General features: G+C 38.1%; 1 long non-coding RNA gene across 2 annotated transcripts; it reads right to left on the bottom strand.

The window, feature by feature from the left end:
* Positions 1-1029: 1029 nt before the first annotated feature.
* Positions 1030-7728, bottom strand: LOC109368164. 2 transcript variants are annotated; one of them, XR_004160094.1, is made up of 2 exons: positions 7625-7728; positions 1030-5776 (listed from the first exon to the last, which is right to left on the bottom strand). It is a non-coding gene; the product is annotated as an uncharacterized LOC109368164 (long non-coding RNA). The 2 variants fall into 2 exon arrangements; XR_004160093.1 differs by lacking the exon at positions 7625-7728 and adding an exon at positions 5909-6489.
* Positions 7729-11321: the final 3593 nt, after the last annotated feature.

Genomic DNA, 11321 nt, shown 5'->3' with positions numbered 1-11321 from the left:
TTCAAAGCTTCTTTTGAAAAGAATGTTAAGCATCCTCAGTTCTTGTCACAATGAAACCTCAACATAGGTTAAACAAAGAGACTACATTACAAGTAGCACTAACTTGCAAAGTACCACAGAAAAAATGTTTTGTAACAAAGCTGCATTACTTTTTTTTTTATTATTTAAATGAGAGGAAGCTGGTGGCAACCACTTAATCTTAATTCACACCTCTCCATTCCCAATCCAGTTCCCTGGATCTAAAAATATAATACTACCCTTTAAAAAAAAGGCAACTGACATCATTCCTCACATTACTATAATTACTACAGATCTGAAGTAACCTCCATTGCCTATGATGTTACACAGATGAGTTTAACTAATCACTTTAGGATTGAAAAAACTCCTACAAGATGGTACTCTTCTAACACATGACCAGCTCTTATTGGTTGACTCCAGGTCACTAGATCATGAGAGTTTATAAACCACTGCTTGTGAAGCCACAGTAACTTATCCTTTGTGATGTGAAGAAGCAGACCTTCTTATGGATGATCGTACTGCTTAAATTTTACAGGATGATCATACTGCTTAAATTTTACACATGCATGCATGTATACATAATGCACTTATACATAACACGTACACACCCACACACCTGCACCCCCCAGGTTGCCCATCTGTGAATGGCAGGCAGAAGCCCCCTGGTCAGTACGTTCTAGAGATCTTTCTAGTATGAAAAGACCCCTTAGATATTTTGATTATCAAACAGGTAGCAATACAAACAATGTAATTAAGCTTTATGAAGTATAGATGCTATTCCAGTGTGAAAGCTGATTTTTAGCTGACTAGGCTGTTTACCTTCTTTCCCAGTAAGATCTCAACCATGTAGTGTGACTTCCTTATCATACAGTAGCTCTACTTTGAAGGGATTCTCAATCTGTGTCTGCACAGTAAATGCAAGTCCCCCAGCTATGTATTATACATGCATAGAATGGAGGGAGCTACAAAAGATGATGTCCACTGCAAAGCATCAACACTGAAAATGATTAATCTCTCTTTAAAAGTAATGTAAAAACTTCACTTCCTATAGCTTAAAATCATATACAACAGTCAAGTAAAGCAGATCTTTCTTCTGAAGGCACCAGCATTCAGAGAAAAGTACACGCTTGATGACCCGATAAAGACAGTCTTATTCCAGTCCCTCCTAAGAGTGGATAATTTCATTAAGTGATTACTGCTTACATGCCCAATTAAGAAGAGAGAAAATATGAACCAACACGCTTTAAGGGCTTTATAGATGAAGAAGAAATACTTGTAGTTAATACGACATATGACAAGCAATTAATCTAACCAGGACACAGCTAGAATCCCAGTTTAAGAAGGCTTTTTTTTTTCTTCCTTCTTTTTTTTTTTCTTTCCTTTTTAAATAACATTTACTATAAACATTAGCATTGGTCAAAGTGGAGCAGACTAACTACAAACACTGGCCAATAACTGTGATGATTTTGATATATCAACCACTTTCTCTAAAGCAAATGTGGGGAATTTAAAATGATGCAGTAAAACTAACTCAGAACGCCCATTCTGAGCCTTTAAATGCAGGAACTCTGAACTGAAAACTAAGAGCTGGGTGACCAAGTGAAGGCACAATCAGTAATACCTCATTTTCTGCTAACTTGTGAAAATATTCACGACAGCCAGGCTTTAGTAAAAACTGGACAATAAAAGGTCTGGAAGAACTAATTAGTATACACATATATTTAAAAGGAAAAGAAGGTAACATTAGCATTATTCATATCCTGGAATTATATCAGACACTTGCCAGGTGATCTGCTCTAAAGGAGATCTTAAAAGTCTAACACATTCAGCAAGACTTGCTATTTCTTCAGAACAGTAAAAGTAACAATAAATTATTTTTTGTTCACTTTTTTACCGTGCACTCAACCTCCACTATCTCTTCCTTGACATTTTATATCTTAATAGTGTTTCTGTCTTCCCAATTGACAAAAACAGCCAAAGAAATTGTTATTTACATTTACGTGGAATCCTTAAATAGCAGAGCTATAAAAACAATCAATGTAATGAGGATATTATCTGCAAATTCTGATACAGAAGTTTGGGTTTTTTTCTAACAAATTTGGGAACTCAGCCAAAATAGTGCACTGCGCAGTGTCTCCATGCAAATAGCCATGGATAATTGTAAATTTACTTCAGGAAACATGGCCCTTCTATCTGCTACATTCTCAGCTTGTAGTATTAAATTATGCCAAGAAAGGTCACAAGAGCTATAACAGAATGACTGCAATTCATAACAAAGGCTATGTCCTATGAAGATAAGTATCACAGCAAGGTATATAATTAAGAGTGGCTATAACAACAACATATAAATTAGGTACTTATGGATTAAGCAATCCCTTGGAGGATTCTCTCTTGCCCTGGAAAGCGTGTAACAAGCTCCTTAGATAGAAGGCAATAGCAATTGAGTATTTGAGGGAGAAACAGGATAATAAAATAAACCAAAAACCAACACACAGTAAGAGAAAAAAATCTTAATTCACAATCTAAATGCAGCTCTCATTTTTGATGGTTTATTTTAATACACTTACTGGTATGGTTTCCACCCATTAAACCTGCTGACATCTGTTGGCTAAAGAGCGTATGTCAGATTATCCAGAAGTGCCATATCAAATAAACATGAACTGCTTCTTAAGGTGACAGTAGGGAGATGCAAAACGCTGCAGCTATTATCAGATTTTTTTTCTTTCTTGCATCAATGTAATAATCCCAGGTGCCCTGCACACCAGACATACAATAATCTTCATAAATCCTAATTCACAGCCATACCATCTGTCAAAAATATTTTTCATGTCTCCTAATAGACGTGCTATATAATTGCTCTCACAGTAGGACAAAAATACACGGTTGCACTAATTTGCTTTACCAGTGGAACAGCTCATTACAAAAAATAACCCCATCACATTTCGGGGGCTTCTAGCACTCTGCATATACAAAACTAAACACTTCCATTTGGTTACTTTCTGTAACCTTGAATTCCCAATGAAAGCAGATAAAGACTGAATTATCTGGAATGGAAAACCCACAAGCATGAAAAAACCAATCCATAATATCTCTTTCTATTGTGATGGTGTTGCAGCTACAACTAGCAACTTTGTGATTCACGGACACAAAGAGACAAATCTAAATTCCCAGTCCTGCAGAGCACTGAGCACTTTGGCCCACATCCAGAAAAGCACTTAAACATGTATGCAACTTGTAGTCCACAAGCCTGAAGCAGCATCTGTGGGACAACACATGCCTGGGATGGCGCATGCTAATGCGGACGGTGCATGTCTGTGGGGTGCTGTGAGCTTGATTGTGCCCAGAGAACTCATTACCCTGCCTGACCTCCAAGTTCCCTAGGATTAAGTGGGCATCAGAACCCTTGCAAGCTCGTGATGGAGAAGATGCTCCACGTGGGACTCTTCACAGCAGGAGATTCTGTCTCTGCTGTGTAGCAGAGTGAAGCTGGCCAGTGAAAACACGAACGAGGCTGTAGATATCTGCAGTTCCTCTAACAGCACCACACGCAACATGGAAACCTCACAAAAAATGCAGATTGCAGGGACTGCCACTGCTACAGGAGCTTCAGTTAAATGTTGCAAGTTGCAGCAAAACAATCTTGTCTCAAGATTTAATTTGTGCATTAGTTTTATATAAATAAAGCAATACTGCACAAAGATATGTACTTGAGAATTCAATAGCTGTGTAGAAAATGAGTCCAGCAGTACCTAAATGGGAAATTCCAAAGGCTACAATGGTTACAAAAACATACTCCAGAAAACATGTTCTTCAAAAAAATCAAACACAACCTCATTTCCCTTTCAGATAAGGAAGTGACCCATAAACAAAGTATGACTTTATTCTTTAAGCCATATTTCTAAAAGAACTTATTCGTGTTCCACAAAGTCAACACCTATTAAGTTGTCAAATGTATAATGTGTTAAAAGAGAAGCAAGTTTCCAGCAACTTCTCTGTTCAACTATGCATGGGAAATATCTGGTATTACTTTGCAGCTTAACAAATCTATTTTAACGTAATATACTATGTTTCTGAAACATACTTGTTTTAATGATTACAAGTTTATTCTTTCAATTAAGGTCCTATGGGACATACTGAGTATATAAAACAACGCTTTTCCAGTTTTCTTAAATTAGTAGATTTCTCCCACAAATTTATAAAAATACACTCACTGCTGTAAATAGAAATATTGCTTTCCTAACAGCCAAATCTATCAATTTCATTTCCATGATCTCTATTTAATTTGAGAAATTGAGAACTCCTCCAATTAAACATGAAGTTCAAATACATGAAATCCAGAGACTGGAGTTAAAATACGGTCTCTCAGTTTAACTGACGTTGATTCATACAAGCATTCTGGTGACATGTAAGCCTTTCAATATAAAAAATAAATGTTTATTTTATTTTCATGGTAACACTTGCTTTTTTATTTTGAAAACTGCTGCTTTTCTCTAACTCGTAAGCATGCAGTTCCTATTCTGAAGCTCCACAGAACTACAGTCACTGGCAGCTTGCAACACCTAATGAGAACACCACATTAAGGGAAACTATGTCAGTGAAACCAGTAACCACAATACCATGGCATTTTACTGCCTCAAAATGGCAGAACACCTTGCTCAGATGTGCCTGGATTCAGAAATCAGACTAAAGTTTTGCTATTAACTCTAGCTGATTTATAATCCTGTGTTATCAAAAGCCAAAGCTTTCACTACTGATGGTGAATGAAAAATTTCCATATAAGGCACAGTTTTTAATTAAAAATTAAAAATGAGACTCTAGAGTGCACCCCCACATGCATTGCCCGATCTTAGATTAGCAACAGTGACACACACACCTCTGATACTCCAAAGGCTTACAAAAGCTTAGCAGTAATAAATGCTACAGTGGCGCTGGGATGAGAGAGAGATATGGTTAGTTTTGATATGAGAAAGAGACAGGGAAATAATGGATTAAGGGGAAAAAAAAGTGCCACAAAAACACCACAAAATAAAGTGAAATGTTATCTTGCAAATATCTAAGATGATGTAGCAACAGAAAACAGGCTCATGCTCACTGCAGAAGCACTTTTAAAGCAGAAAAAAATGTGTGTATGCTATATGCTGAAATCTTTTGGAAAGGTATACATAGATTAAATATTAAATAAACAAGCTAAACAAGAGGATGTTCGTATTTACAGTCATACAGCACTGAAACAGAAAGCAAACACAGTGAAGAAAGTCCATTATACTCACACATTTACAACATGTAAGTTACAATGGTAGCTGTGGAAATAACTTATGTAAACATCTGACATTTTCCATCTCTGCTCACTGCACTAATACTTGTACACAATTCATTAACACCCTAGCCACAGTTCCATTGTTGCAAATCTCAAGTACAAAAACAAGATACACAGCAATAACCACACAGCCCAGCCTTGTATCTGCATCCTTTTCCATTCAATATTGGTGGTCATTATAGTATTAGCATCTAAATTTTAATAATGCTTCTTTCATGATGGATGGCAAGAAAGGCTGAGTAAGCACTTAATCAACATATATGAATATGCTGAAACCTTCTGCAGCACGTTCAGACTTCTCACATGAGCTGCTATCAAAGTTTCTTCATGCATGAGTAAAGTAGCAGTCTCCTACCTGTGGAGGCTGGTTGTACATTGGTCTGGTCTCGGGAATTGAAGTTTTATCCTTTGTCTCTCTATTTTGGTCATCAGCTGTGTCACCTATCAAAGTCAGAAAATACCTATTAAGTCACTAAAATCCTTCATCTTAGGAAGGAAGAAAACATCTTGAGTCTTCCTAAAATCAAATTGCACAATTTCTTTAGAAAGGGAAAACTCTGTTGCCAAATTTACATTTTACATTGAACAGAAGCATTGAGAAGCAGTCTGCAAAAACTGCAAGTAAATATGTGTCTAACAATTAAAGTGAAATATACAGAGAAACAAAGAAAAAGAAAGAAAGGAAGCAGGGCTTCTCTTTTTGAAGACTTTAGGACCATTAAGTTCTAACAGTGGCAACATGTCAAGCGGAGGAGACGCAGCAGTGGGAGGATCTGGTGTAATGGCCACAGCTGAGCATGTGTCAGTCATGTCTCAGGCCCAGGTCAAGGCAGGACACATGCGTGGCCACTCCATTCTCATTTACAACCTAGGCTCTGCATATCTGAGCATGAGTGCCAAAACAGAGAAGTAGCATATGCAGAGCATATGCAGAGCATATGCACATCCCTGGTTTTGGCCATCCAGGAAAATTACGAGAGGACAGGCTGGCCACTACTCTTCTCCCATGGCATGGACATGGCTACGTCTGCCCAGGATGGCACTGACAACACAGATACCAGTTTACTTGAAAAGCTGCAGCTGGTGCCAATCTCAGATAAGCAGATCTCAGCAATAAACTAGTGAAAGAGTAATTAAGTGGTATTAGAAAGAGAAGTAACATTAGCAACTTTCTTAAAAATGTAAGGGTAGTAAAACAAATCTACCAATCAAAAAAAAACCCCAAACCAACCCACTCACTCTATCTTTTGTAATTGTCTTTGTCTGAGAGAGGCTGTACGAGAAACTGTGAAGATCCTGTGGTTTATCTCCTTATGCTGTTACTGCTGCTACTCAGCAAATAGTTTGTAAGAAACAACTTAAGAGAGATGAAAAAGATTCAGCTGCATAATTCTGGTTTTATTTGAACTGATGGTGCTTTCTGCAGCAGACTATTTTGAAAGCCTGCATTCTTAAAAAGAGTCCTGCAGCCACAGTTCTAATGAACTAAATGAAAGGTTCAAGTTACTTTAGTTTTACTCCTTTGCTAAGCCTGTGCTTTTGGCTTTGCTAGAAGCAGGGCACCTGGAAGAGCCCATCAGGACAGCGGCCAGCCTCTGCCCATGCCCAATGAGCCTGAAAGCTGGTGGTATCTGGGGCCATGCAGCCTTGCACCAAGCTGTCACACACCTCAAAGGGCCCTTGGGTACACTGCAGTACCTAGTAAAATATCTTATAAAAGCAAGTAGAGATATTTAGTCATTGGGTATGCTTTTAATATGTTTTAATAACTGTAGGTCACTAATGCATACTAGCTCCATTAATGTCTAAGCTTGTCACAACCCTTTCTGGAACTGAAACACGTTTCTCAGTAAACTAGTAATTCTCTATATAAAATACTCCAAAGTACTCGCATTCACATCATCTCTTCTAAAAAAGAAAGGGAGTGGGAGGAGTGGAAAAAAAGAGAACAAAGGAGACTAGGAGTCAGTTCATCTGCATTTCTTCCCCACAATACTCCAAAAAAAAACAAAATTCATAAGCACCTATCATGATACAAGTAATGGCCGGGAAAATATACTCTCTCAAACCTTTAGTTTACATGTAATGAAGGAGATGACTGCAAAGGAAAACTAGCTGTGGCCTTGTAAATGCTACCTGCAATGAAATATTGCAAAAACTTGAGGAGGCATGAAAATAGTCGGCAGGTGCAGGAAAGAGAGACTAAGGGATGATTTTGATACATTTGCAAACTAGCAAATTTAGCAAGATCAGCTTCACCAGAAGTAAGGCTGCTTAAGAGTCAACTACCTGAGGAAGCAGCGGAATGTCCACCTCTGAAGGATTTTCAAAAGAGGTTGAAGAAACATCTGTTATGAATGCTTTCAGTCCTGCCAACACAAGGAGGATGAATGACCTTTTGTGCTCCCTCTCAGTCCTACATTCAATAAAAGATGCAGGAGGATAAACACAGGATACCCCTCCCTGAGATCAGGATTTGTCAGGGGAACTTGTGCTGGCTGCATGGAGCTTTGTGAAGATGTGAGCAGACTGCAGCTAGCTGGACAAAGCCTAGTCAGGAGTGAAAGGGCAGAGCTGGTTAGCCGGTCAGCAGCAAAGGGACAGCTAAGTGAGATCAGTGAGATGACTCACACTGGGTACAGTCGGGTGTATGCATAAACACAGCAAAAGAGTGTTACAAGGGAAATTTTTTCTCTTTGTCCTTACAGATCATCCTCAGAAAGCGCTTGAAAGTTTTTATACTCAAAGAAACAAAAGATCAATTTGATATGTGCTAATGCTATCTGGAATATACTCGTCTTCCTGTGATTAGACTTCCTTAAGATGAAAATAAATGATAGCTTGAAATCAGGACCAAAATGTCAAAAATGTAAAAATGTTCACAAGAAAAGAACAAGAATAGCTTACTGGGAGAGAAAAGAAGTATCTTTTCACTTCGAACTCTGACATCCAGCTCCCACAGGTGGCAAGTTCATAGTATATATAGTTTTTCACAATGCAAGCTGACTTTGTAAACTGAACTTTAATGCAGATCTCTTGCTAAAAAAAAAAGTGCAAATAGGAAAACCTCAGCATCCTTCCAAATTTTCAGTTATACAGTTCTGCAAACATAACACACAAATATTTATAAAGATGAGTATTACTTGAGTTAATGAAGTTATAGGCAGCTGTAGATTAAACCACCTAAAATGTCCATGAGAATAGAACAGTTTTCTGGAGAAAACACTATTTCTGGATTTCTTCTTTGCTTGGTTCCTATCTCAAGTATCCAAATAGATTAATCATCCTAATTTCTATTAGCCCAAGTGGTTAATTAACTTCCACATACCTCCCCAAACCCAGGCTCTCCTAGCTCTATCAGTTCCCAGCCTTATCGTGCTTGCCATAACCAACCCATCCTGTTTTGCCACCCTCAATTTTTTTGTTCAGCTTGCCTTGGTTTCCCATTGACCTCAGTTCTAATCTCTTCCTTAACTGCAAGTCAAAGTTTCTTAAGTGCTTCCCTCTGATCCGGTTTTCCCCTTCTCCCTACAATCTCTTCTTGTCTACCCAGATGTTAGGATGGTGGAGGAAGGAGAACCCCAGACATCCCATGAGAGCAGACCTCTGGGAGCGGGAACCAAGATGGGTAATTTTGAGCACCTTAGAAATTAAAGTTTATAGTCCTTGACTGAAAGAAAAACACTCTTACAGATTCCTGATACAAGTAGGTATGTAATTATAATTTTGCCAAACTAAGCAATGGAGATCTGGCTCTGAAAAAATCAAGAACACACGACCTCAGTAGGCAGGGCTATCAGCACTCTCCATCCAGCCTTTCATCAGAACTGAATGCTAAATACTTTGATAGATAAGGTCAGAGGGACCACTGTAATCATCCTGCCTAACCTCCATATAAATACAGGCAATAAGATTTCTTGAATTAATTTGTTTGAACTAGAGCAAGTTTAAAACTGTATTTTAATGAAGAGATAACAGGCAAAATGATTCATTTTACAAGACAATTAGATTCTGGCTCATATATCCTTTGGCTTAAAAGCATTATGCAAAGTTTTAGTCATAAAACTCATATTAAAAAAACTGAAGTAATGTATTTAATACATCATGTACTATTTTGAGAATCTACGCATTAGTAATGAAGGATACTGTGTGCAATGTACTGTGGTTTAAACATCAACAGCATAATTAGTGACATACAGGAGATCACTTGGTGAATTTAGCAGGAAAAAAATCATGCTTATTCCTGAAAAATATTATGTTACTGAACAATGGAAATATATTTTCAAATTTGAAAAGAGAGCAGTAGACAATTATCCTGCTTTCCAGACACTCAATTCTCAGCCTTGGGAGGCTGTTTTTAGGTTGTATTAAGCCTCTTTCAGGTCCAAATGAATGATGTTGCAATCGAAGGTCAGACACAGGTTCTTCTTCCACTCTGTGCTGGATTCCCCAAGTTCTACCAGTACCTTCTTCTTTTCCACAAACTGCAGACAGGTGTTGACCAGGAAAGAAACACCCAGGTTAGTCTGCAGTATGTACAACCCCCTCAGATCTCAGAATTTTTGGCATCTTCAACAATTGGCATTTAGCTGCTTATCCAGACCTCAGAAACTCTTGTATATAAAGGTTCAACCACAAGTTTGGCTTCTACTCAACAAGGAAGTGGGGTTTCTATTTATACTCTTTCCTCTCCCAGCATTTTGTCATCCTCACGCTCTGTAGCCTCTTGATCAACAGACAGCACTTAAAAGTCTATCCCATCCTCAGAAAAGAGAAAAGAACTGTAAATACATGTTAGAGCTTTCTTTAACTTAGACTGCCATTTGACCTGGTGTGGATAAGAATCCAATAAGAGAGTGAACCATGTGTAACACAGCGAGCAGTAATCAGATACCAAATATAAAAATTTCCACCTTCAGCTTCAAAATGAAGATTGTTATTTTCCATTATACTCTACTTAGTTTAAATATTTCCTGCTTGTCACCACTTTTTCTTTCCTAGCTAAAAAATGGCAGGAACAAATAGTATTCTGACTTCTGGTTGGAAATAAAAAGACAAATAACTCTAAGAGAGGATTAGTAGGATCTGAAAACAGGAGATGCCGATGGTATAAAAGCATAGAGGTTTTACTGCAGTTTCTCAGCCCTTTTTCCTACTCAGAAACTCCTTCATTGAGACAGACACAGCAATTTTAAGTCACTAACAGGATGTCAAATTTCAGTTCATTGATGGATGCAACACTGTTATGGTATCAATTCTGGGAAGGTATTTAAGTACTGTAAATCCCTCTCTCCTCTGAACCTATGACTCTCAGGTTCTTCTACAACCTCACTTCTGTGCAAAGGGGTCTGATAGGATTGCTCTTCTCCTGCCTCATTCTGTAGCTTCCAGCTCCTTGAGCATCTGTTTGCTTCTAGTCTAACTCCATCCAAAGTGATTTATTCAAAAGTTCCTCTTCCTTTCTTTGTGAATATAGCAGACAGGCAACCAGCAATGGATGCCACTTTGCTGCCATTCTCCTCATCACTATTTTCAGCCTCAAGCTTCGTCTCAACTGCTGTGGATCCTTACAAGAAAAGTCCAAAGCCACATTTAGAGCCAGAGAAGAGTTCTGAGCTGCCAACCCAGAATATCAGTGAGATATATTTTCCAGGTACATCCTGCCCAGAGTGAGGTGTGGACTGTAATGGAGTCGTTCCAAGGAACACAGATGGTAATATCCAGAGCACAAAATTGTGCTGATTTTGTGGGACCAGGATTGTTAACAGAAGGCAAAGGAAAGAACTTTAAAAATATTTGCTAATGATCATGTATTGTATAACAGTACAGCAAACTGTAATAAATTGTAAGTGATTTGACACATCCCATTACAGATTAATATATTACTCACTGATCTACTTCAGTCAAATAAGGCACTAGACATGTGCTGTCTTCTTCAGTGGGAGAGATGGGACACGGATGGGTGGTTTTCTTTTCTTAAAACAGA

Source organism: Meleagris gallopavo, chromosome 6 (genome assembly GCF_000146605.3).
Source record: "Meleagris gallopavo isolate NT-WF06-2002-E0010 breed Aviagen turkey brand Nicholas breeding stock chromosome 6, Turkey_5.1, whole genome shotgun sequence".
Classification (NCBI taxonomy): domain Eukaryota; kingdom Metazoa; phylum Chordata; class Aves; order Galliformes; family Phasianidae; genus Meleagris; species Meleagris gallopavo.
Note: the sequence above shows the minus strand (reverse complement) of the source record. Positions and strands in the feature narration are given on the sequence as shown.